This window comes from Pinus tabuliformis, chromosome 2_2, assembly GCF_031772625.1.
Source record: "Pinus tabuliformis cultivar Carrire ecotype Pingquan chromosome 2_2, CPIR1, whole genome shotgun sequence".
NCBI lineage: Eukaryota > Viridiplantae > Streptophyta > Pinopsida > Pinales > Pinaceae > Pinus > Pinus tabuliformis.
The window spans coordinates 1,297,847,220-1,297,869,198 of record NC_142300.1 but is presented as its reverse complement, the minus strand read 5'-3'; positions in this window follow the sequence as shown (position 1 = coordinate 1,297,869,198).

Genomic DNA, 21,979 nt, shown 5'->3' with positions numbered 1-21,979 from the left:
GGGAGTGGGGTCCTTTAGCCTACAATTTCCATGTTTTTTTCAAGATAGGATAAAATAGAGAATAAAACATGTTATTTATATCAGAGATGGATAAGCTGTAATAAAGCTTTTGTGCTTTAAATCATTCCTGTAAAGCATGCTTTTGTAATAGATAAGGTCTGAGAAGACCTATCCTTTAATTATAAATAAAGAGGCAATCGAGACTCGCATTAGAGAGGAGCGGTGTCAGAAGCATTATTATTGAAAACTTTTCTCTCGGGATTTCTAAATCAATGGTTTCTATTAATATGTATGCATAGCTTATTTCACTGTGTATTGAAAGTGTTGAATTGCCTTACTGTTCCCCGCATGATGCATTTACTGTGTATTTAAGCATTTTGGGTCATTTTCTTTTCATTGTAACGGCTACCGACTCTTTAAATTCAATTTATAAAGTCAGAGGAGAACTCTGTTTACACAGAGTAATTACGATATTTCTCTTAAGCGGAACAGTGGGCGGATGTGAAGTTTTATCAATATTGGTTCTTACCCTTATCGGGTCCGCAATCAATCAGAGAGGGCCTTTATAACTGTGGAATGAATGCGCCCCGATATCCCAGAACCAAAGTAATATAAATCGCAGTATAAAAGGTCGTCGGGTCCGCAAGGGCCTTTGGAACTGTGTGGACATCCGGATCCGAAACATTATAGAGCGGAGCATAAAGGGGCGTTGGATTACAAACCCGCCAATAAGGATCGCCGATATTCTGGACCCGAAATCTATATATAGAAGGGAGCATAAGGTGCGTCGGGTCCGCGGGGTGTTCGCATCGCATATTGGAGGCATTGGTATATTGAAAATGAAATTAACTCAAACAGACAAATATATAAAGCACACATAATAAACTAGACACCAAATAATGGCTAAAAAAGCTTTAGCCTCATGGCTTCCTTAAGTATTCTCTGTCATTCTCATTCATTAAAATAATTGAATATAGTGTTACAAATAATAGATGAGAGATAGTGTTCTCAAGATAGTGCGTGCTATCTTAGACACTTTTGGTTGAGATAATTTCTCACCAGACACACACCAATATAGGAGTTACCTAAACTAACTCCTATCTTAGAGGAACAACCCAAGAGTTAGGCACAAATTCCTAACTTGGAATATTTAATTAATTTATTTATTTTTGGATTTATTATTGTTTTATGAGAGAGGCTAACATGGTACCATAGAGTCTGCCGATAGCGATTGCCGATATCGCACTGAAGAAAAGAGCAAGGGGAAACATAAAGCGCCAATTGTATTTAAAGTAATTCTTTTAGAATTACAGCCTGATAGCATAAAGCCGCCGATAGTGTTATTCCTCTGGAAAGTGTCAATAGTGTTATAAAGTAATTCGTTTAGAATTACTGCTCGATGAGAATAAAGCCCCTATTTCTATCAATTAGCAAGGTTTATAGGGTTCGGGGAAAAGGGATGAAGCTATCAGTTTAATGACTGATACGCATATAGAAAGGGAAAGGGAAGTTGACCCTGACATAGAAGAAATTACTGCCAGATTTGGAAGGTTATCCCTAACGCCTGCACCCACGCCATCATAATCCCTCTGGGACAGCCAGCCCAATAGCTAGAATAAATATTTCAAATCTTGTCAGCCAACCTTTTCATCTCAGATATTGCGTAGTGTAGTCAGACATGCTTCCCTGAGGAAACTGCGAGGTGTGACCCAGGATAGTAGCTCAGCCCAGAAATTGCGCAATCCTGAGAGACAATCACCTGTTCCTCTCAGAAATTGTGCAATCCCTCTGGGACATCCATCTCTGCTCAGCCCAGAAACTATGCAGATTTTCATCCCAGACATGCAAACTGATGCATGTGCCTTCAGGTTAATCGATTCCCTCTGGGACCAAGGAAAAATGATTTTCATGCATGGACTATTCATACCAATGTAACATTCAAAGCTATCCCTTGATTTGGGGATCTATCTTTAGCAGCTGGAGGTTACATGCAAGGATCATTTCAGAAACCTCCCATCAAGTGTCACTTTTCCTAAATTTGTGGCATGCACGTTAGAACCTCGTTTTTATTAAAACTCATAACCCGATGCTGCAGATCTCATTCCTTGCATTGACCTTGCAGCTCTGACATCCCACATTGCATCATTGGCACATTCAGCTCAGTTGTTTCACGGTAACCCCGCTTTTCATGTCTCGCGTTGCGTTTCTATTGTTTTTTGTGTTCTTGTTTGTGTGAGTGTTGTCTACTTCATTTCATTGAGTGCCTATTGTCATTTTGATGTATGTTAGCTTATAGAAGCATCGTTTCAATTTTCGTTCACATCTCATTGTTGTCGCATGCATGACAGTGTTTTTGCATGAATGGTCACTGTTGCGGCGACTCGCTTCACACACATGCATGCTTTCCTTTTTTATCAATCCTGCACATGTTGTTTGCATGTATGATCATTCACTCTTATTTGCACTCATCTCATCATGCATTTAGACTTCTCATGTTTTCAATCGCCCTTTGACCAGCCTGGGATGCCTTGGCCTGGACCGTGCCTTGCCCATCTAGCACTGCACATTTCCGGAAGCAAAGGCTCTACCTTCCATCCAAAAATTATGCAATTCTAGTGTAGCACTAACCTCCAGGCTTGCATTGTGCAATTCCTAGAGGCAGTGTCCTGTTGGCCCCAAAAACTGCACAATGCAGTTTGCTGGTTGTATGTCACTGCTAACTGAAATTGCACATTGTGCAGTTTCAATCCTCAGTAGGCTAGGCTGGAATGTGCATTACATAGTTCCAACAATTAGTTATCCTCCATATAGCTCAAATTGTGAATTGCGTAGTTTTGGCATTCAGTATCCTGACCTCTCGGTGGAAATTGTGCAACCTTCACAATCAATCACACAGGTGTGTTGCAAGTCAGTCCTCAAGCTTGTTTTGGTTTTCGACTAACAGATTGATTACCATGAGTGTTGCTATGTCTACAGTCATCATAGGTGTTCGTCTATCTCTCAGCAGCACAAGTACAATGGCCTTCAGAAGAGCAGAGTCAAAGGACATCATTGAGAGCACGACAGGGGTTGCAGCCAAGCAAGTGTCTATGAGCTTTCATACCTGTGAAGACATCAAGTTGTTCATAGAAAAGGACATCAAGATAATATGATAACAACATCACAACAAGCATCACCATCAGTAGTAGCAGAAGGCATCACACCCACATCTGGCGAGTGCAAGAGGAAGGTTGTTGACATCATAGAGGCGAAGCAAAGCTGCAAGTTCAAAGTATATCCACTCATGATGAAAGAAGCTTTGGAGATTGAAGCTATGAGGTGACGACATGACACAAAGATCGTGCAAAGTCAGAGAGAGAAACAAAGAAGGAGTTGCATGTGATAAAGCAGCAACTCAAGGAAGAACAAGAGTTGCATAGATGAGAGAATGAGTTGCAGCAGGAATAGGTACAGTAGGGGGTGCAACATGTACACACGGATGAAACCGCACCCATACAAGGTATAGATCCATCCCAGGAGCTAGCACGAAGTAGACAAGGTGAGTAGCATTGTTGATCGGATGCAAGGGAATTCATCAACATGCATGTCATTGTGTGCACGCTTGTGATCCCTCACATCTTTTTGAATCTCTACATATCTATCATGACTAACTACAGAGTTTCTCTTTAAGAGTGTATGTCTTATGGAAACGACTTCACTATCTCGGGAAATCTCTTGCAAAACTTGTCACATAAAACATATGATGGTGGAGGCCACATAGCCTTGGTTAGGCACGCGGTCAGTGCTGTAGGCTCATGCGAAAGACATGGAATATTTGAAGAATACATGACCTATGCATTGTTCATCTACATGCTTCATGAGAGCCCAATGCATTGGTGTGCCACGCTGCTTGAAAAATCTATTCATTCTCTTTCTCATCTGGTCGCAGAGATACACTGTGATTTCAATCACTTTACCGTAAATCACTCGATAAAGAAATTATGAAATTAAGAAAATCACCAGAATGAATCCGTTGAACAGTTTCAAACACGCTTTTGTAATCTTGCATACCAATTTCCCGAAGATGATATTGATTGGGAATTTCTTGATGGAATATTTGAGTATCTTCTTCACATATCAAATCCTCGCTCAACACGCTTTGGTGATGGAGCTTTGCAATCATAGGAAGGCAAAGTTGCTGTCACAAGTGACTTTCTGTCTTCACCTCATTAAAAATCTCCACCACCGTAGAGTGATGTGGGAGACCTTGCACGTGGATACGTTCCCGCAACCTCTGTCCCCATGTTCTATTGATCACCGGATTGTACTGTCTCATTCTCTTACGTTCCATACTCCTCACCTACTAAGAATGAGGACCAATTTGTCGACGGAGTTGGTGTTATGCAGCCAACCAATGCCATCATTCATGATGAGTGTGTGTGGGAATCTAAAGAAGAACCTATGGTGAAGGATGAATCCCTTCCAGTCGCGCCTCATCCACTTTATCTTGACATCCCTTGTGATTCTGGCATTGTTGATTTCCCTTGTGAAAACTCATTTCCGTATGTTTCTACTTCCGATCGTTCACAGGACACGTCAGATGTTAGTTTGTCATTACAGTTGAGAGAGGACACATCTTCCTCTGAAAATCTGTCCAATCTAGCATCTGTCATTTCTGAAAACACAGAGTGTGAACATCCTTGCTTCTCATCTACCACTCTACATGATTCATCAAATCATGAGGATGCTGACAAACATCCTGAATTTTCTGATCTTGGTTGTCGTGATCTCTCTAATTCTTCATCTGATCATGATGTTGATTCACTCATTGTTAATCTGTCTAAGACATTGGTCTATGATGATCTATTTGTCAACGAAGTCAAAACCCGACAGACTATCGAGGAACTTCAGCTTGAGCTGATGGTTATGTCAGGCCCTCATTGTCCTGAGGTTGGCTTCACTTTCAATAAAGAAATTTTTGAAACACTCAAGGCTTCTCATCACTCTCTGCTTTTCATTGAAGGTCAACCAAACACCCATATTTCATTTCCTCCACTCGAACTACATGATCCCATCACTCATGCATTGAAGGAATCTTACACAACAAGCACACATGCACAACGTAAGTGGTCTAAATTTCTCACATTTGCTTGCATGTCATAGTCAAGAGAATTCATACACTCAACATATGCATGTAGTATAGCACAACACCATGGCAAGTCCACAGAGTTCATGTCATGCACTTTCACTCATTTTTGTTCTGTTCTCACTTGTAAGCTTAGAGTGTGTCCATCATCATCGTTATATCTTTCATGCTTGCTAGTTTGCGCAACTACAATGTTCACAAACCGTGCCTTCACCGACATGGGTCAACCAATGCATTGGTGGCTGCATTGGAAGTATCACTTCACGTGAGACGACGCATGCACTGTTAGCTTAGGAATAGGAGTAGTGTTTGTTTTTTAGTTTTTTGCTTGCATGCATGTTTGCTGAATCTTTCTTTGTGCATTTCTTTGCTTACTTTCTTGTTTGCTTCTTTCTTTGTGCATTTGTTTGCTTACTTTCTTGTTTTCTTACTCGCTTTTCTTCCTGTATTTGTTTATACTTCTTGCTTTGATTTTTGGTTTTTTTGATTGTTATTGTCCATAGGTTAGTTGTGCATGGACCGTGCGCAACTCTTGAAACAAGCTGGGTAAAGTACAAGAGGACTTGTACAGCTATCAACATTTGGTTATCTGTTGTCCACTCTCTTATGTAAGAACTTGTTGTCTTCAATCCATGATACATCAATGGAAAATACGTACTGTTCAAAGTGAACCTTGGTGAAAACACAACGCTTGCATGCTAACTAGTGTCACCTACTCTAGTTAGTTTTTTTTTTTCGGTTAATCCTTGTCAGCTCAATCAAGTAGAGTAAGGCAAGGGGGGGAAACCTTAACAAGCATGTTAGAGGTATACATACACTACTTATCTAAATGAACAACCTCTTATGCCCTCAATAAGTTGGGATTCCTCTTCCACCTTTGAAATGAATAAGTGCTATGCACAATTATGAAAATAAAAAACGAAAAAATGAAAAAGTGAAAATTTTTGAAAGAAATGAAAAATAAATAAGGCGAAAGAAGAGAAAGGCTTCCTACATAGAGAGGTGATGAAAGTAACTCCGTCGGGGTACTGATCAGGCTCGCTAGCAGTGGAGCGATGCTTGTGTTCCTGCCTGACTCCGCAAGGGTATTGTCCACGTCTGCTGGCAGCGTAGGACACCAGAGATGAAACTAAGACACTAACGACTATACTGCTTGTGCATTAATATACCCCTCAACCCCAATCAAAAGTACTATGTTGGCTTGGCTTGGAATGTGTGTCGACTGACCAAGGGGTTGGCAGATGCTACATCTTACAATCAAGCAAGTGTGGAAACCAAGATGACCAGAGAACTGAACAATACTTCCGGAGGTGTTACACTTCCTTTTCACGAACAAGGTCCATAGAGAGAGCTGGAGTTCTACTAGTGTGTCACCAAGTGTTGTAGTGGCTACAACCACCCTCTAAAATTTTGCCTTAGCTTCGTTTTGGAGCCTCCCTACAGACCATGTTCAGCAACATGTCTTGCACTGTCAAGTACACAAGCTTCAGTGGTTTTCTAACAGATTTCCAGCTTGTGCATGATAGCTTGTTGCATCCCCCTCATAGGTTGTTTCTCTATAACTGCTCCAGCTACGGGTTGAGCAACTCCTTCAAGAAATTATGCAATCCTGACTGGCAGCTTGTTGGGCTCTAGAATTGCACAATCATGCCTATCAACCTTCACTAGAAAAACTACACGATCCAACCCAACAGGACTCCTTGGCCCAACGCAATTCTAGGTAGTAGTCAACTACTCAACCTAGAAATTGTGTGATCCCTCTAGGACAGCCAACCCAACAGCTAGTAGAAATTGCACAAATCCAACTAGGCAGCCCGTTCCTCTCAGAAGTTATGCAATGCAGTCAGACAGACTTCCCCGAGAAAATTACGAGGTCTGACCAAGGACAGCTGCTTAGCCTAGAAATTGCGCAATCCTAGGAGATAGTCACCTGTTCCTCTCAGAAATTGTGCAATTCCTTTGGGAGAACCATCTCTGCTCAGCCCAGAAACTGCGCAGAATTTCATCCCAGGCTCACAGACTGATGCATGTGCCTTTAGGTTGATTGATTCCCTCCAGGACTAAGAAAACCTCATTTCCACGCATAGATTATTTCCCCAAGGCAGCATGCAAAGGAATCCCTTGATTCAGGGATCTATCTTTAGCAGCTGGAGGTTACATGAAAGGATCATTTCATAAACCTCCCACCAAGTGTTTATTTTCCTAGATTTGTGACATGCACGTCACTACCTCGATTTTATCAAAACTCATCAACTGGATGCTGTAGAGCTCATTACCCACATCAAACTTGTAGTTTTGACAACATACATTCCATTCAGGAGTCGTCGACACATTCATCTCAGCTGTTTCGGGGTAAGCCCACTTTTCATGTTTCACATTGTGTTTTTGTCGTTTTTTTGTTTCTCTTCGTGTGAGTGTTGTCTTCTTGATTTTAGTGAGCACTTGTTTTCATTTTGATGTCTGTTAGCTTGTAGAAGCATTGTTTTAGTTTTCGTTCGCATCTCACTGCTGGAACATGCATCACACTATTTTTGCACGGACAGTTGCCATTGCGGCTACTCGCTTCACATACATGCATGTTCTCCCATTTTCTGAATCTTGCACTTGTTGTTTGCATGTATGATCATTCAATCTTGTTTTCACTCATCTCACCATGCATTCAAACTTCTCATGTTTTCAGTCGCTCGTCGGTCAGCCTGGGCTGCCTTGGCCCGGACCGTGCCTTGCTAGGCTAGCACTATGCATTTTCGGAAGTGAGGGCTCTACCTTCCCTCCAAAAAATATGCATGTCTGGCCTACCAGTGACCTCCAGGCTTGCATTGTGCAATTCCTATAGGTAGTGTTCTGCTGGCCCTAGAAACTGTGCAATGCAGTTTTTTAGTTTCATGTCACTCCTGACTGAAATTGCACATTACGCAATTTCAGTCCTCAGCAGGCTAGGTTGGACTATGTATTATGCAGTTCTAGTAGTTAGTCAGCCTCCAAACAACCTAGACTATGCCTTGCATAGTTTTGGCAATCAGTCTCCCGACCTCTCGGTAGAAATTGCACAACCTTCATGATCAATCACACTGGTATGTTGCAATTCAGTCCTCAAGTTTGTTTTGGTTTTCGACTGAAAGTTTTCTTGCCATGAGTGTTTCTATGTCTCTAGGCATCACAGGTTTTCGCCTATCTCTTAGTAGCATAAGTACAACAACCTTCAGAACAGGAGAGATAAAGGACATCGTTGATAGCACAATGCAGGTTGCAGCCAAGCAAGTGTCTATGAGCTTTCCTACCTGTGAAGAAATCAAGTTGTTTGTAGACAAGGACACCAAGATAATATGGTAGCAACATCACAACGAGTAGCACCATCAGCAGCAGCAGAAGGCAACACACCCGCATATAGCAAGTGCAAGAGGAAGGTTGTTGACAGCATAGAGGCAAAGCAAAGTTGCAAGTTCAAAGTAAATCCACTCATGATGAAGGCAACTTTGGAGATTGAAGCTATGAGGTGACGACACGACATGAAGATTGCGCGAAGGCAAAGACAGAAAAGGAGAAGGAGTTGCATGTGCTGAAGCAGATACTCAAGGAATAACAGGAGCTGCACAGATGACAGAATGAGTTGCAGCAGGAATAGGTACAACAGGGATCACAACATGCATAGATAGATGAAACTGTGTCCATACAAGGTATAGATCCATCCCAGCAGCTGGCACGATGCAGATAAGGTGAGTGGTGTTATTAATCGCATGTAAGGGAATTCAGGAGCATGCATTTGATTGTGCGCACACATGCGATCCCACCCATTTGGCATGCTCATCGAGGCAAAGACAAGAAGCAAGTCCAACTGGAGTTGAACATATACTTCAACAAGTTGATGCACATGGTCACCAGAACACACTTGGAGATCAGCACAGACACTTGCATCAGTATGTTGCTGGCTCGGCCACACCTAAGAAGACCATATGCATGCTATTAGATGAGTTGGACAAAGGAGCCATATCAGTGTACCCAGATGCAATGGAGGCAAGAGTTCTCTTTAGCAAGATGTTACCATTGATCGCATGAACACCATCACGGATGACCAAGCTTGGCATCAGCTCACCACCTTCACCATCACGGACGACCAAGCTTGGCACCAGCTCACCACCTTCACCATCACAAGGATGTCAAAGAGTTGGTCTCACCATAACGGTGTGAGTGTCAGTGGTGTCTTGCATGGCATGCTCAAGCCATTTTGTCTCGAGTGGGCACATGTGCATTGTAATGTAACGTATTTTCAAGTGGAAGTTCAAGTGTCGATAGTTGAATGTAGCAGTCATAGAGTAGTTGAAGAGTCATGAGGATAGATGAATAGTCACAAAGGGGAATGTCAAGGGTCACCCCACCCTTTGCTATAAATAGTTCCTCATAACTCATTGTAGAGGCTTTTGGTCAGCCAAGCTTCCAATAGGACTATCTTAGAGAGAGCTTGGATAGTATTGTAATGAGCCTAGGCTTCTCCACTACGCAGAGCTAGTATATCTCTTTGGAGGAGCAGGCGATTGTGACTATAACGTTCCACTTTCAGAACTAGTTGTTGGACATGGATGTATTGTATGACTGAAACTTACACTTCTTAATATAACATAGCTAGCACATTTCATGCATATGTTGTATTGTATTTTAGCTATTTTTTTACTTTAACTGATATATGTATCGATTTTCTTATGCATGCATGTGTAACTATTTTCTATATATGTATGTATGAATCTTACTGAAACGTGTATTTGGTTTAACCATCACTTTGGATTGCTAGCTAACTTGCCTTCCATGTTGTGGTGCAGCTTTGCTCATGTGTTCCCTTCTTAATTCCGTGCTACCACAGGTTTCCAAGGGGCGTACTCACATCACCCTCTGTGTGTTAGGACTGTTCATACACCTTCCTTGGCTTCTTGCGACTATCATAGCCTTGCTACTAACACGGACATCTTACTAGCCTCTATGCGAAACCGTGGTCAAGGCATTATTGTACAACCCACTTCTGTGACTCCTACACCAAACGGTCTGAGGTCTAATTGGGACTTCTTACCGAGGAGATCCCATGACATGTTGGCGGGTCCATCACCATCAACACTTAGAGAAGAAACTACATGATAAAACAAAACAACCCATGTTTGAAGGTTGAGAAATATGATTGCTACTATAGTATACTATTCATGTAATGTAAAACTGCCACAGATATGACTAGTTTCTTTCATTGGCTTCCATCTACACAAGTCAAGCATCCTCGTTTCTTCCTAGAAATATTTAACACAAGAAATCAAATGACCAATTCCATGTCCAAGTGATTATCATGATGAAAGGTAAATGAAATAATAGTGTAGGGAGATCCAACAAAAGCTACTCATAATAACATGTCGATACTTCTCAACTTATGAATTGTGGCCTTGCTTTAGAGATATAGATTGCAGATCTCATCCAAAATTTAAATGGTGAATAGTTTTCAAAGAAAAGAAACTAAAAAAATTGGCATATCTGCTTGCCCTTAAGTCTCTTAAAGGCTAATATAGCATATCAATGTCCAATTTAACAAATAAATTTCAAAGTGTAAAATACTGAGGAAATCCACTTCTACTTTGTCTAATCTAGTTTGAACTTTAGAAAACCACCTTATCCTAGAGAGAAAACAACATGATAAAACAAAATAGCATATGTTTGAATGTTGAGAAATATGATTGGTGCTCCTCTAAACCATGTAAAATTGCAACAAATATCACCAGTTTCTTGTTTGAGTTGGAGAGGGTACACCATTATTGTCTTCCCCATACTCGAGAGTGCCATGAATTAAATAAGCTAAATTTAAACCCTTTTTAAAGACCATCTGCAGTCGACTTTCGGTTATCTATTTATGTATGAGAAGAAGACATAAGAGAAATTAGGCTTAATTAATGATATTGGATAAACTAACATAGATTTATTTTAAATACGGATCTAACATGGGTGGAGAGGCATCCAATTTCATCAAGTGTTAATTTTTTTTATGAGTTGACATTATTTAAATATTTTGTATAGTTATTTAATTTTTATTTTTTTTGATTTTGATCGAAGTATAAAATTTCAACTACAGAGTTACACATCATACTCAGTTATAAAATGAGCCTCTTAACTCAACAATAAATCAAACAAACAACACAATCACAAATTATGTGTACCAACTAGTTTCATATCTCCATAAAACTGAAATTAAACTAAACCAAAACAAATTAAATACTTATCTCCTTTCTTAATCTCCAATATTCAATTTTAAATATATGTAAGATTTAAAAATGTTTATACTACAAATATGTATGTATGTATGGTTGGAGAGAGTTCTAAACCTCCACATGGAGAAGTAAGCTTAGAGAACAAAAAAGGATGAAAAGAAGGATTCCAAAGGGAATGGTGGAAAACCACCTCCATCTCCACCATCCTCATCATCTTCCTCATCATCTTCACCATCTCACATAGCATCATCTTCCACTACCACCACTGCCAATACTCATTCCCAAACCCCAAAAGGAAAAACTCCATTATTGAAATTGGACATAAAATTCGAACTTCCCATGTATAATCGAGAAGTGAATGCAGAAAAGTTGGACAATTGGATTCGACAGTTGGAGGTATACTGTAAAATTCAGAACCTTCAAGAAGACGACATAAAGATCCAGTTGGCTTCACTGAGGCTAGAAGGAGATGCACTATTTTGGTGGGAAGCAAAGACTCAAGAGGAAATGTGAATCCATGGTAAGATATCCATTTCTTGGGTTGAATTTGTTTCTGCAATTAAAAGATAGTTTTATCCATTAGCTTATATGCAAAAATACATCATGAGTTGGAAAAAATTTAGGCAACTTAAAGGCTAAATAGTCCAAGATTATACACATGAGTTCAAGAAAAACGCTTTGTTATTGGGAGTAAACTTGAATTCACAAGACACACTCTTGAAATATATTGGAGGTTTACATTCCTATTTGCAGCATATTATCCTTATGTTTAACCCAAGCAACTTAGATGAAGTATGTGTGCAAGACACACATCTTGAGGCAAGGGGAAAACAAAACATAGAGGAGAAAGGTGAAAGTGAGGGTAAGGGAAAAGAGAAGGGAGGAAAATGGAAGGGAAAGAAGAATGCAAGTATAAAAAAAGAGAAGGAAAAACTCACATGTAAAAACTGTACAAAGACTAGCCATGATGAAGACCATTGTTGGCAACTACATCCTGAATTAAAACCAAATAGAATGAAAGCCAAAGAGAAGGGAAAAAATGTTGCTATAGCTGAAAAAAACTTAGGTTCAAATTCAGGAGATGAGACAAAAAGTACAGCTATGGGTTTGAAAGGTCAACATGTTGAAAGTACTAGTTCCTCAAATAGTCACAACAACACTATAAATGAAGACAAAAGGGAAGAGTTGTTCACTATCAGAGTAATCTCAAATCATACCAATATTGATGCACTCTTTGATAGTGGATCAAAAGCAAACCTGAATTTAGAAAACTTAGCAAAAGAGCTTAAACTTGAAATTGTACCACAGCATAAACCATACCCTTTGGGTTGTATAGTTAAGGATGCCAATTTACACGTTTCAAGGAAATGCATTTTTAGATTTGCTATTATTGCAAACTTTGTTGATGAAGTCGAGTTAGACGTGGTTCCACTTGATATTTCTAGAATTATATTAGGAAGTCCATATTTCTATGACAGGAAAGCGGTGTTTCATCACTATGAGCACAAATATCATTTGCTTAAGGATGGGGTGAAGTATATTGTGAGAGCTAATCGCAAGAAACTGAACATCTCTTTAGTTAATGCAGGGCAAATGAAGAGGCTAGTGAATTCAAGTTAGAACTTGACATTGTTGATGATCAAACAAAGAGATGTTTTGAATAATATTTTTCATAAATATGCTTATATTTGTAATGAGTTTTTTCAGAATGATAACAGGTTGCCTTTGAAAGAAGGTGAAAAAAATTTGCAACAACGAACATTGGTGTTGAGTGGTGTTGAAAACAAGGTGCCGGTGCAAGAAGTTGCAAAGGTCAAAGAGAAGAGGACAAAGCAGCTTGGCAAAGAAGGCAGGGGTTTCACAAATGTTCATTTCTAGTTTCCAAAAGGCACATTACAATGGCGAAGGAACTTGGGCAAGAGTCGACTCAAGTACAAGGCAAAAGCAACTAAAAATCGCCATAGAGACAAAGTGCAAGGTGAGAAAGATTCCAAGTTCCATTTGATTATTGACCAATGTAGGAACAAGTTGTTTTCTACAAAAATAGATTTTTGTTCTTCAAATTCAAAAATATTGCAACATCACGGTGTCAAAAGCAACAATAGATGGTCGGAATTAAGGAAAATTTTGACTTTTTATGAAAAGCTCCAAACGATGAAATTAGGAAAATTTAATGGATAAAGTCTGGAAGGATGAGGGAACAGTCCCCTCATCAACATAATCAATGATCAAGAGAGATTTTGGGGTCCACAAGGCTTCTAGTGGGGAGGAATGATCAGGGATTTGTATTTTAGCTAAAAAAATGAAAGTTCTCAGAATCACTTTAGACCTAAATGAATGGATAGAGTTCATCTCCATTATTCCAACACCATGAACGGTTCGAAAAATCGACATTGTATGAAAAAGTTAGAGCTTCTGAGAGTTTGGTAAAAAAAAAGCCCCGCGGGGCTAGCCCCACCCCATGTGACCAAGCGCCTGAACCAGGAGCTAGGGGCCAACTGTTAAGCAGGATTAGTGTGCCAATAATCAGTTTATCATTTAATTAATTTGTAATTAAGTTGGTAGAATCTATGGCGGAAAAACTAAATCTGGAACCGCCACCAAACTTGGTGAATTCAACTGGAGTCTCTCCAAATTAGCGGAGGTTTTCTAGGAAAAACTGTTTGAAACATAACTTACTCAATTCTTAGCCAAATTTCGAAAATGAATAGTCATTTTTGGATAATTGGCATGCTAGGAATGCATTGGAGTAGGTTGCAGAGGAATAAGAGGTCATCTAAAGGTGATTTTGGTCACTTGAATATTTTAGAAGCTGAGGGCCACCAGGTGTTGGAGGCCATTACCAAAGCAGCTGGTAACAAAATTGATTAACAAAATAGTCATTTTTGGCTAAGTGGCATGTTGGGAACTCATTGGAGTAGGATGTAGAGATATAAGAGGTCATCTACAGGTGTTTTTGGTCACTTGAATATTATTGAAGCCTCCGGCCACCATGTGTTGGAGGCCATTACCAGAGCAGCTGGTAACAAAATTGAGTAAACAAATAGTCATTTTTGGCTATTTGGAATGATGGGAACTCATTGGAGCAGGTTTCTGAGGTAAAATAGGTCATCTATAGGTTTTTTTGGTCACTTGAATATTTTTGAAGCCGAGGACCACCAAGTGTTGGAGGCCATTCCCAGAGTATTTGGTAACCATTAGAGTAAACAAATAGTCATTTCTAATAGATTTGAATGTTTTAAACTCATTGGAATAGGTTCCAAGAGAATTGTATGCATGTAACAACAATTTGAGCACTATTGAATCTAATACAAAGGCCCACACTATGAAGTTGGACTAAGGAGATGTAGCCCAAGAGGGGTGAACTCCTTCAACAAAAAATTATGTATTGAGCTCTGTTATTTGTGCTTGCCATGTTTTTATATGTTTTTGTTCAGCCAGTTAAGTTCATGCAAAACACTAAATTTCACCAAGTTATATGATTTGAAAATCACATGCTCATAGATAAACTCTTTATGGATAAGCAAACCAATGCAAAGAGAATTTTATATCTGGAAATGATACTAGCACAGCTTTAACTAACAATTAATCTCAGATCACTTTGTGTGTTTTCTTGTTTTCTTGTTTGTTTGCTTACTCGCTTTGCTTTCAACATTTGCTTCTGCTTCTTGCTTTGCTTTTTGATTTGTTTACTTGTGATTGTCCGTAGGTTAGTTCCACATGGACTGTGTGCGACTCTTGAAACAAGCTGGGTAAAGTACAAGAGGACTTGTACAACTATCAATATTTGGTTATTTGTTGTCCACTCTCTTATGTAAGAACTTGTTGTCTTCAATCCATGATACATCAATGGAAATTACATACTGTTCAAAGTGAACCTTGGTGAAAACACAACACCTGCGTGCTAACTAGTGTCACCTACTATAGTCAGTTGTTTTTCGGTTAATCCTTGTCAGCTCAGTCAAGTATAGTATGGTGGGGGGGGGGGGGGGTGGGGAACTTAACAAGCACATTAGAGGTATACATACACTACTTATTTGAAGGAAAAACCTCTTATGCCCTCAATAAGTCAGGATCCCTCTTCGACCTTTAAAATGAATAAGTGCTATGCATAGTTATGAAAATAAAAAATGAAAAAATGAAAAAGTGAAAAATTTCAAAAGAAATGAAAAATAAATAAGGTGAAAGAAGAGAAAGGTTGCCTGCACAAAGAGGTGACGCAAGTAACTCTACCGGGGTGCTACCTAGGCTCGCTGGCAGCAGAGTGATGCTTACATTCCTTTGTGACTCCACCCAGGTAGTGTCTAGGTCTAATGGCAGCGTAGCAACACCAGAGATGAAACTGAGACTCTGACGACTATAATGCTTGTGCATCAATATACCCCTCAACTCAAACCGAAACAACTATGTTGGCTTGGATTGGAATGTGTATCGAATGACCAAGGGCTTGGGAGATGCTACATTTTACAATCAAGAAAGTGAAAAAACTAAGACGACCAAAGAACCAAACAATACTTCTGAAGGTCTTAGACTTTCTTTTCATGAACAAAGTCCATTCAGAGAGCTAGAGTTCTACCAGTGTGTTGCCAAGTGTTGTAGTGGATTCAACCACCGTCCAAAATTTTTCCTTAGCTTCATTTTGGAGCCTCGTTACTAACCATCTTCAGCAGCATGTCCTTCACTGTCAAGTACACAAGCTTAAGTGGTTTTCTAGTAGATTGCTAACCTGTGCATGATAGCCCGTTGCATCCCCCTCACAGGTTGTTTCTCCGGGCTTGCTCCAGCTATAGCCTAAGCATCTCCCACAAGAAATTACACAATTATAGAGGGGATCTAGCCTTCCCTATAGAAATTGAGCATTTCTGACTAGCAGCCTGCTGGGCTCCAAAATTGCGCAATCCTGCCTATCAACCTTCACTGGAAAAAATGTGCAATCCAGCCCAACATGACTACTCAGACTAGAAATTACGCAATTCTAGGGAGCAATCGACTGCTCAGCCTAGAAATTTCATAATCCCTCTGGGACAGCAAGCCTAATAGCTAGCAGAAATTGCACAAATCCAACCAGGCAACCTATTCCTCTTAGAAATTGCGCAATGCAATCAAACAGGGTTCCCTGAGAAAATTGCGACGTCTGACCTAGGACAGCTGCTCAGCCCAGAAATTGTGCAATATTGGGATACAATCACCCATTTCTCTCAGAAATGGTGCAATCCCTCTGGGACAACCATCTCTGCTCAGCCTAGAAACTGCACAATTTTCATCCCAGGCTCGCAGATCGATGCATGTGCCTTCAAGTTGACAGATTCCCTCTAGGACCGAGAAAAACTTATTTGCATGGATGGACTGTTTCTCCCAAGACAACATGCAAAGGCATCCCTTGATTCATGGGTCTATCTTTAGCAGCTGGAGGTTACATGCAAGGATCATTTCAGAAACCTCCCACCAAGTGTTGCTTTTCCGAGATTTGTGGCATGCGCATCACAACCTCGATTTTATCAAAACTCAACAATTGGATGCTGTAGAGCTAATTAATCACATTGAAATTGCAGCTCTAACATCCCACATTGCATCCAGGAGTCGTCGGAAAATTCATCTCAGTTGTTATGGGGTAAGCCTGCTTTTCATGTCTTGTGTTGTGTTTCTGTCGCTTTTTGTGTTTCGCTTCATGTGAGTGTTGTCTGCTTGATTTCAATGAATGCTTGTTTTCGTTTTGATGTATGTTAGCTTGTAAAAGCATCGTTTCAATTTTCATTCGCATCTCACTACTGTCACATGCATGACACTGTTTTTGCATGGACGACCACCATTACGGTGACTTGCTTCACACACATGCATGCTTTCCTATTTTCTAAATCCTGCAGTTGTTGTTTGCATGTATGATCATTCACTCTTGTTTGCATTCATCTCATCATGCATTCAAACTTCTCATGTTTTCAGTTGCCCATCGGCTAGCCTAGGCTACCTTGGCCTGGAACGTGCCTTGCCTGGCTAGCAATGCGCATTTCTGGAAGCGAAGGCTCTTCCTTCCCTCCAGAAATTATGCAAGTCTAGCCTAGCACTGACCTCCAGGACTGTATTGCGTAATTCTTGGAGGTAGTGTCCTCTTGGCTGCAGAAACTACGGAATGGAGTTTGCTGGTTGCATGTCACTGTTGACTGAAATTGTGCATTATGAAATTCCAGTAGTTAGTTAGCCTCCAAACATCCCAGACTGTGCCTTGCGTAGTTTTGGTAGTCAGTCTCTCGACCTCTTGGCAGAAATTGCACAACCTTCATGATCAATCACATAGGTATGTTGCAAGTCATTTCTCAAGTTTGTTTTGGTTTTTTGTTATAGACATTTTTGTGCCTTACAGCTATAAGCATGAAATGTCCATAAACCAAGGGATCCTAAGTCCCTAAAAGTGTTTTTCCAGCTCCTAAAGAAACAAGGTCAACAAATTACAGCTTCTCCCAGAAGTTCTCCACCAGAAACTGCTCAGAACTAGTCAAATCAGGATCATTTCAGCTGCTCCACTAGCTAGCTGTATTGCAAAGCACCCAAATACACTGGCTAGGTGCGTTGCAACGCACTTGAATGCACTACCAGGGTGCGTTGAGCGGGAAATGACAAGTGGCAAAGTCATTCCACGAGGTGGAGAGACAATGGAAGCTTCCAGAATCTTCTCCAATGACACTTGCCTCACTGAATTCGACCAGTGATGAGTAAGAGGCTATCAGTCTCCAAGTGGAAGCAAGAACTGACAGAGAGAGGCCACTAATCAATTCATGAGCTGACTCATCCTCTTTGCATACATCTATATATGGATCCCTCACCAAGAGATCCAGAGGCTGGAATTTTGTACATTGCAGAGAATTGCTGTTGGTTTTGAGATAGATATCAGAGTATTGGGTGATTTATGCTTTGTTGGAGGTGAAGAGGGGATTCTATGCTGGGAGGTTGATGCTGGATCAGGAATCATCGGTTGTAACTCCTCCTGGATCTTCTTGTTTTATCAATAAAACATTTTGAGTTTCTCCTACATGCTTGTATATCATTGATGTTTGTTATATTTGTATGTTTAGCTTAAATCTGATCCTAAGCTTTTTTATGAACATAAATCCATGTCTTTGTGTAGTTTCCTTCTTCTGTGATCTTGCAGGAACTTGGTGACGCTGGGCAAGTAAGGGAGCAGGTAGCTGGAAGCTGTCAAAGAGAAGAGAGATTGGATCAAAGGACTAGCGCAAGACACAGGTTGGTTCATCCTATTCCTCTTCGTTTATAGTTCATAAAGGAGAATACAAGAGTAGTTTTCCCTGTTTGTTTCTGAGGTCACTGTCACAACTCAGTGGGATAGGGTCATTCTGAATAGACACTTTTCCCGATAACAAAATGGCGACTCCATTGGGGATCGTGTCTAGTTAGTTTGTTTGTGTTTCTCTTGTTGTTCGTCTCATAAACTTAGAAGTAGCGAATCGAACTGCATTTGCCATTTACAAATGCAAAGTAGACATCTGCTACTTCAATCCATTCACTGGATCTGTTTATGATCTGAACAGCTGATTCACAAATGATCTGATTACCCTTTGTGATAGCTCTTAAACCTCTTTTAAATCAACCCTCTGATTGTGCATTACTGATTGCTTTTACCCGGCCAAAAACCATAGATTAAACTGCAAACCGTGACCCAGAACCCGGATAGAATTCTCGTTTCTGCCCCAGCGCAGGTGCTGTGAAGAGTTCCTGCATTTCAGCGCAGTTCCCGAGAGGGCAACCTGCGTTGCAATCCAGTTTCTCTGTGTACCAGGTGCATTGATCAGCTTAGCCCTGTGCAGCTGAGGTTCTTTGCTCATTTTTTCCAGTTTTGCCTCTGATTTTTGCAGCCTGTGATCAGTGTGTATGTCTGTTTAAAAGCCCCTTTTCTTTGCCTTAATTCCGCCTCAGTTGTATAAAAGAAACTGTATTTGTTTTTGTGTGTTTGTTACGTCATTTACAGTTTCCCATTGCAAAAGTAGACTAGTCATTCTGTCGTCCTTGGATTTAGATCTATCGTAAGTGTCGATTTTGATCTTAGGAGAAAGTTTATTTGCTGTTGACAGTTGATCATGCTTTTACTTTTGCCTTTGGCTTGAATTTGTGAATTTCTAGTGTCGAAACAAGTGTTTACTTCAAAATCATAAAGTGTCGTAATCGTCTCTACCTTTTGATTTCGAAAAGAAGCTTGTTTGTGTTTTTCACTTGAAAGCGAATTCAAATTTGTACAACAACTTTCTTTTTAGGCATCAATATTAAGAAAGTGAAAAACAAATACATGCACATGTGCATTTGCATATTGACAGTCTGTTTGGCTTGATTTAGGAAAAGTGCATTTACAGTGTGCTCTTTGCTCTTTGAGAAAAGATTGTGTCTTTCTTTTCCCCTTGTAGCTAGGATTTTCATTGCTGAAAAGAGATAAAAGCTTGCTTATCATCTTTAGATTGCATTTTAGGAATTATATCTACATCTCGTGGTGAACCCAAAAGGCAAACTTCATAAGAAAGATCAACCTAAAATAAATTCAATGAACTTAACAACGCTTTGTAACTTAACGCACAACATTTAGAGGTCTAGGCTAGAGACGTATTTCGGCGTCGTAAAGCCTGGTAACTGTTGTCCTCACTGATGGTTGGGTGATTCCTCCACTTTGAGACGATAAGTGCCAGTACGGATTTGTGCTCCCACGTACCGTTGAGTATATATTGGGATACCCCTATAGGCATAAAACCTTTATCCATAGGAAGCCGTGTCGGCCGCCCTACTGATCGCAATGCACCGAACACAACATTCGGGAAGATTGACTGCCGTACCGTAAAAAGTATTCTGCAATTTTGCGATTGGTTTGGTACTCCCTCTACCTAGACCTCCAGAGCAGTCCCTTTCATTCCTTTTCAGACTCCTTAACGAAAAAGGTCCATCTGAGCACTTGTCACTTCAGGCTCATTAAAAATCGAAGGAGACTAGAGTCATCTTTTGTTTTTTCTCAACTCTTTAAAACTGAAAAAACAAGTTGTGTCAAAGCGTGTTAAAATTTATTTTAAACGGAACATTCATCCCCTTTTCCTACGTTGATCTTTGGGTTGAGAAAATGGAGCCTACCAACCAAGGAATTCCCCTTGGTAGAAATCCTAGTCCCTTCTCCTCTTGGGGAGATGTTGGTGCGCCCCATATGGCCACATTGTCGCTTCCAGGACTAACAATTGGCTTGCCAATATGGCTCTTCTCAACCAATGTCATTCAGAACACCACTATTCCTGAACAATCGAATCAACAATTAGACGAGTCCAGAGTTACCCACCAGCCTTCTACTTCCTCTAATTCTTCCTCTCCTCCTTCCTCTTCACTTGACGGGACTGGTAAAGCTAAAAGCCAAGTTCCTAAGGAGAAGAAGGAAAAGAAGAAGAAAGAGGAAAAGAAGAAGGAGCCAAGCGCGAATGGGGGAAAACGAGTGTCGTCTAACGAAAATCCACACACAGCACCGACCAGGCCTAAATCGCCATGTGTCATTTGCAGAGGAGACCACTTTCACAGAGATTGTCCTTGCATCCCCCGGATACTAAGGGACTGGTCTCCTCGTTTGCACGATCCGGTGTCATCAACCTCTGGAGATCATGTTGAAAGCACACCGTCAACTAGTGAAAGTGAAGCCCCAGGACAAAAAGGGAAAGCTAGATTTCCTTGTAAACTGTGCGAAGGCGACCATGCCCTCCACCATTGTCCCTTCTTAGACGGAGCTAAAAGAGTTTTGGATGATCGTCCGGTTTCACCGTTACGACTTCCTCCTGGATATAAAAAACTCTTGCCGAGTCCGTCACTAGTTGAGAACCCAGCTGGCCCGCTCAGGTGGTCGGCTGAAGCGCCTGTCATTGAAGATAAACCAACTGAATCCATACCAGACGAAAGTCAAAAGGTCGAGGCGGCAGTTGACCCGGTCTTTCCTTCAGAGGTTTTATCTTCGGATGATACAGTCACTGAAGAGAACAAGGATGACACCGTCCAAATTCTCTTCATCAACACAGACTCCGACGGACATGGGGGCAATCCACCCATTCCTTTACCGCAGGAAGGAAGTTCGTCAGAGCCATACCCGGTCGTCTACTCGGTCCCACCTCCAAGCAACCTAGTTGTATCCTTCGACTGGAATCAACTAGGCAGACCCCGTTTGCCAGCAAGCATACCATTCGGAATTATCGTTCAAATATATAGAATGGTCATGGCTGGTACCATCATAGATGAGGGGGCTTCTGTGAGTATCCTTTCCTCTATTGCTTGGAAAGTGCTTGGTTCGCCATCGCTGTTGCCTGAAATGAGAAATCTGACAGGCTTTGATAAAGGAACCAGTCGACCTTTAGGGATCCTTCCCGATGTGCCCATAACATTGAGAGGGAAGACAGTTCGCATGAACGTCATGGTCGTTCAAGGACCCTTGGATTATAACCTACTCCTTGGACGAGACTATATTTATTGCATGGGAGCCATCGTCTCCTCACTCTTTAGAGTAATGTGTTTTCCGCACGAAGGAAGAGTGGTCAAGCTCGTGGACCAGCTTTCATTTCCAGGATCACGCATAGCAAATAGTCATATAACATCCCTAAATGGTCTT